This window comes from Parasteatoda tepidariorum, chromosome 10, assembly GCF_043381705.1.
Source record: "Parasteatoda tepidariorum isolate YZ-2023 chromosome 10, CAS_Ptep_4.0, whole genome shotgun sequence".
Lineage (NCBI taxonomy): Eukaryota > Metazoa > Arthropoda > Arachnida > Araneae > Theridiidae > Parasteatoda > Parasteatoda tepidariorum.
This window is the reverse complement of record NC_092213.1, coordinates 78,452,786-78,459,749: the sequence shown is the minus strand read 5'-3', so window position 1 is coordinate 78,459,749 and position 6,964 is coordinate 78,452,786.

Below are 6,964 nucleotides of genomic sequence, written 5' to 3'. Positions count from 1 at the left end.
TAGCAATGATTTCTTCTAATGACGTGGATTCTTTGCAATGCGGCGGTGAATTACGACCAGAGAGTGAGACCTTTCCACCACGAGCTGTTTTATGATACGGCATGACTTGAAAAAACAAAATGGCGGGCTCAAAATCCAGACATCAAAATTGCCAGTTGTCAGTATTGTCTCTCCCGACTCAGGAACCTGACGAGATCAAAATCTGTATCACTCACCTGGTAACGTTCAGGATAATCAGCATCAATTCAGCATAACCGGCTTCGCAAGGGAGAAGAGAACGTCAGTAGAGCATGATCAGCATCAGTTATCGGCAGCGTTTTCGCATGGCATCTTTTCGAAAAACTCTTCCTTAAAGTGACATCACCGCATCTAATCCGTGACACATAGCATCCACGTTCGTCGACTCATCGACCGGAGTGAAAAACCGGTATCAAATTTTGAAATAGGAAGTGGGGAATGATATAGGCCTACGAATTATTTAGAAATAGTGGTGGATTAAAATCTACTAAATTGAATTTATTGAATTAAGAATCATAATTCTTTCATACGTCAAATTGACGTGTGTCCGTAGAGATAGGTATATAAGAAATATCCGTAAAACTAGTGTTAAGTCAAATATCATACTCTCTGTTCAAAAAACACTAATAGCTTCTTAACTATTAAAAATTTTAATTGTTTTTGCTCTCTTTCTATTCAGCGCAAAAACTGCATAGAGCCATACATATATACTCACTTGCTTATAGTCTGCCACTCATAAATAAGCATTAGTCTAACATTGTACCCTTTTTATACATAATAAACCCTTAAAACTTCTAAACTATTAATTCTGTCGATTTGATTTTGGGTTCATTCAGTTAAAAATAAGAGAGAAATAAAAAAAAATGAAATGAACAGTTCGAAGTAAAACAAAAAGAAGAAGAAAAATAAGAAAATTTCTTTGCATGCCCAATATGTACCCGCTATGTATGCATTTAAGTAAAAGAAAAGAATATTACATAATTATATACATAATTATATACATATTTACCTAATATTACATANAAAAAAAAACAAGAAAAAAAATGATCATATCTATAATATCAAGCTTTTAGCTCGCAACATCAGAAAATGCGTGTTATTACATCACGTGACCCTGACAGTATGTATAATAGCAGTGCGTTTTAGATCATTCGAACAATAATGTTTTCTTTTAGCGGAAAAAACATTAGCATCAATTCATCATTAGAGTCAAGCTATGAAAGTCAGTTTGCATCAATTTGTATTAATTTACTGATTAAAGTTCAGAAAAACGATTATTTTCAACACATTTAACTTTTTGTTCTTAATAAAGGTTTAAGGACACAAGAACTGCTCGTGATATTTGTGCTGTACATGGAGACCATGGCTAGAAGGGAGAAAAACGCTCATGATTAGTATTCCAAATTTAAAGATGGAAATTTGAAGTTCCATAGAAATCAAATTTTAAAAATACTACTTTTTCAACAATAACTTTCTGCAACCAGCCATAAACTTCGTTTATCCGAAGAAAATTTCATGCAAAATGTAACTTTTATTAAATATTTATTATATTTTACTATTTTGTTTAATAATAGTAACAAACAATTTGAATTATGAGCTAAAAAAATTTTTACATAATTTTAACCCTTTTGAAGGCTGTGGTAAGTATACTTACCACCACGTTTTACCACTTTTAATTTAGGTTTCCATTTTTCAATAACTTCAGCTTTCTTGAAGTGAGTTTGAATAAAATTGGTAACCATTTGTCACTTTTAAAATACGTATAAAAGTTATAAAATACATAATTCCTTTTGAAGTTTGTAGCATTTAAGGAATTCATTTTATAAATAAAGAAAAATAAAAGTCAGTAAGTTCCTAATAGGTCGTGTTAAATATATTTACCACCAAAAAAATGGTATTTTTATAAACTAAATGAGTTTTTTTTCTTATATCAATTACTGTTCTTAAAACAATTTCAATTCCAAAAATACTTTAATTTACCTTTACTAGAAATAAAGGGCCCATTAAAGGGTTAAAGAATGCGATTTTAAATGGCAAAATACAAAATTGGTAGAATAGTTCTTTAGAAATCAAATTTTAAAAATGCTACTTTTTCAACGACTTGTGGCTTTTCCAAAAAAAAAAAAAGGTTGACGTTACACGAAACATCATTAATATAAATCGGTTCTCAAACCGTAAGTGTAATATTCTAGATGCACAAAAGAATAGAATTAAAACCATTTTTTTCATTTGAAGTAGATTTAATTAAAAAGAGAATCTATTTGTGGTACCAGAAGGGAAACAAATAGGAATAGAATATTTTTCACATGAGCTGATTAAAATGAAAATAAATTGCAAATTTTGTTATTGCAATATAAAACGGCAAGGAAGAAAATGTCAACAATAAAACAATTGCTGTTTCTAATTTTCTCTACAACCTATTTCTTTCGAGATTCTTCCGAAAATAGAGAAAAAAAAGAAAGAATTCCACATAAGAGTTATCTTTTCCGACATAATAATCGTTTACGCAATAGAAATGAATAGTTCTGGAAGTTAAAGACGAAATTCCTTTTGTTGAAATTGCGTTGCCATTCAGAACTTCATATATAAATCTAATGAAACATTAAACATCATTTCCACAGAATTCCTGAAGAACTGTATTTAATTTACTTAGAAAAATAAAAATATGTTATTACGTGACCATTGACAAATTTGTTTAAGGAACTAGCGCAAATTTTATTCTACGTAGAAATTAAATCAATGAAATAAAATGTTTGGTTAATAATATAAAAGGGGCATTTAATATTTTTTTCTTTAAATTTCTTGATGAATTAACACACAATGCACCAGAAAGAAGCCCACAAGACGTTTGTTCAAATAATCAGTGTCAAGTGCTAAGTGGACGAAAGGTTGGAACGCAATACAGATCTAAAACTTCACCTTCACCACTTCAAGAACTTAGCTGTTTAAAGCAAATTTAAGCTCTAAATCAATTAATATATACAGTACAGTATTTTTACATAACTTTTAAAATTCTTAGATTATTGTGGTAAGCTATTATTAAGGTATAAAAATTTTAAATTTAGAGGGGTGACTGTGGCATACCTGCCAACTTTTACGCATTTGGCGTTAAATTTTATTTCTATATTTAAAGTGGTAGTAAAATGTATGCTTTCTATATATTCCTTGCATTTATAAACCTAATTTATTATATTTTTGACAACCACTATTTTACCAAAAATTAAGCATATATATTTATACGCAATATTGATGTTGTACTCCACGTAAGCTTCTTCAAATTACAACGTATGTTTCTGACCAAAATTGTAATTCAAATTCTATTTTAATACCACTGAGAAAAAATATCCTCGAAAGGATTAAAAGTTGGCAGGTATGCTGTTGACGGCGACATTGGAGTGTAAAGGGTTAAACTTTGGCAGAAGTAAACTTAACAAGCAGTAAAAACTTTGAGTAAATTTATAATTCCGTCCTGTAATATGAATTAACATTATTTATTACAAAAGTTTTCTATGAATACCTTTTATATTATTATTTAAATACATTTATAATGCTAACTGAGATAATGAAACAAACAAGAAAATTTAAATATATCTGGACGCTTACTAATAAAATCAAAAGTTTAAATTGGAAAGATACTTAATAATAAGTGTGAGATATTTATAGAAGTAACGTTTTATTATCATTATGATATGCTCCATTTGTTGCGTAGAATTATTGAGTCTCACAATAATTGCAAGAAATAGCTGCCTATAATCTAAAAACGGTGGCTATGATTTTAATCAACGACGAAGTAGGATAAATGAGCGATATTGCCCTCGTTTGGCTTGCATTTCTTCTGGAAATCAATTTTCTTATTTCCGTTGTTATTCACTTAATGTCAACTTTTACTCTGTCTGAGAATGATATTTCCAAGCGGTATTGAAATCATAGTCGTAGGAAGAATTTTTTTATAGAAAGAACACACCATTATATATCTAACGTTCCATTGTATATAGTTTAACTTTTTCATGTGTAATGGTGATCAAAATAGTTTTAAACCCACTCCGCGCCGATCGCACGATTCCAAATCATAACCTTCCCAATCCTTAAGACAGGGAATATGCAACTTTTTCCCTCTTCCTCGGGAATACGAGATTCTAAGCAATGACGTCAGAATGAAATTATGCGCGCGCAACATGCCGTGTACTGTCCTGTGGCGCTGTGCTGCTTTTCAGCCATTTTTGTTTACATTTGAAACTGTGGATCAATAATGGAGTGAAGTAAGTAATTTATCATTTTCTTTAAACTTTTGTCTGTGTTTGCAACTGATAAAATTTTTAAACATTTAAATAGTATTGATTTTTATTACTTATTATAAATGTTACTGGTGTCTTGCAATAATACAGTATTTAAAGGTTTGAGTAATGCTGTGACGAATTTTTGTTACGTCCCGAAAACGTAAAGTTTTAAATTGCAATATGTAAATTGTATTTTTAGACAACCTAATTTTGTTGTGCACATCCGTATGCAAATTGTTAAGTTTAAGTTCATATGTTTCAGAAAAGACATAAAACTACTAACAGAGAAGTTACTGTAGATATGGCATAGTGTAGGCTACATGAATAATTATATAGGGGAGATTAGGGTGACTTGATCCCCTGGGAAAGTTGATCCCTAGATCTTAAATCAAAACTGATATGTAATTAAATTTTTTAAACTGGCAACACTCATAAAGTTATTCTTTATCAACAAATCTGGCAATTCTATTTTTATTGTTAAGATGGAATTTTTGATTTCTTAAAATCAAATCTTTTTTTGAGTAAGTAGTTTGATTCATTTAATTTTTGTTACATATAATTCAAATAATAATCTTACTGATATAATAGACTATCATAGTTTACTGCTTAGTTAATGCTATTTAAAACTAAAATAGTTTGTTTACTTTTGGTTAAAGAATAATTTTTAGAAAACATATGCATATAGGGACACTTTATCCCCATAGTATGGGGATAAAGTGTGTCCCTAGGATCATGTGTCCCTAGGATTAATGTAAAATAGTATAAACAGTTTTAGATACTTTTTCAATGATTAAGTTAAATTTAAAAGGGATATTATTTTATTCTTTTTATGCTCATATTTTCTCTACAGATATGCCACGTATTTATATTCGTAAAGAGGGTGTTCAACCCAGAAAAAAATATCAATGCTGGAGATTTGCAGGCAGCAGTAAATGCTGTATTAGATGGAGCCACTTTGAAAGGTGCTGCAAAAGCACATAATATAAATGTGATGACTTCAAAACGTTATGTAAATAAACAGAAAGCTCAAGAATGTGGCATTTCCTACGAATCTAACTACAAACACTCCCAAATATTTTCTGATAGGGAAGAAGACCTTTTGTGTGAATATGTAAAAACATCGAGTAAATTACACCATGGACTTACTCCCATGCAGTTGAGAAAATTAGCATTTCAATATGCCATAAATATTGATAAGAAAATTCCAGAATCCTGGAAACCAGAAAAGTGTGCTGGATACGACTGGTATCGAGGCTTTATGGATCGTAATAAAACATTAGCACTTCGCACACCTGAGGCAACTAGTCTTAATCGTGCAATTAGTTTCAATAAACATAATGTTAATATCTTTTTTTCAAATTTGCAAAAAATATACGAAGAAGAAAAACTGGACCCACAATGTGTGTGGAATATTGATGAAACTGGTTTTACAACTGTTCACAAGCCTCCTAAAATATTAGCTATAAAAGGGGAAAAACAAGTTGGAACTGTTACTTCAGGAGAACGAGGAGAATTAGTAACAGTTTGTGCAGCTGTAAACGCAGCTGGGAATCACATACCACCATATATGATATTTCCCAGAGTTAAGTGGCAAGACCGAATGACACAAGGTGCTCCACCAGGAACAACAGGAGTGCCACATGTAACAGGCTGGATGAATAGTGTTAATTTTGTAAGATTTTTACAGCACTTTGTAAAAAATTTAAGATGTAATCAAAACAACAAAGTATTAATCATTATGGACAACCATGACAGTCATATAAGCATTGAGAGTTTGAACTATGCAAAAGAGAATGGAATAATTTTATTAACTATACCCCCACATACATCCCACAAGTTGCAGCCACTAGATCGTACTGTATATGGACCACTTAAAAGGTACTTTAATGTAGCAGCTCAAGACTGGATGACTAATCATCCTGCTCAAAGGATAACAATTTATCAAATATCTGAATTAATCGGAATTGCCTATCCTAAAGCCATGACACCAACTAACATAATAAATGGATTTAAAATCACAGGCATTTATCCTTTGAATAGAAATATTTTCTCAGAAGATGAATTTTTATCATCTTATGTTACAGATCAACCACAAAATCCAACAAGCAGTAACACACCTACAGGTGAACCAAATATATTAACGCCAGAAGATATACAACCATTTCCTAAAGTTTCGGTTCATAGTATGAGACAATCGCGAGGAAGAAAAAAAGGCTATTCAAAAATTTTGACAAGTACACCAATTAAAAGACAGATTGAAGAAGAAATACAAGGTCGTCAGCAGAATAAAAAATCAAAATCAAGAAAAATTTGTTTTAAACCAAGTAAGATTACTAAAAAAGAAAACTCTGAATCTTCAGAAAGTTATGAGAGTTACAGTATTCATGATTTGACAGAATCGGAATCTTTTAGTAGATGGTCAGATAAAACCGATGAAGATCCATTAATTGTTTCATTTGATGTAAATGATTTTGTTATTGTTCAATTTCAAGGAAAAAAGAAAATCTCTCATTTTATAGGAAAAATTGAAAAGAAAATTTCACCATCTGAATCTGAGGTTAACTTCTTAAGAAAACGAGGACTTAATTCAAATCAATTTATTTATCCAGAAAAGATTGACATTAGTGTTGTGGATAATGAAAATATTGTGAAAAAATTACCAAAACCAA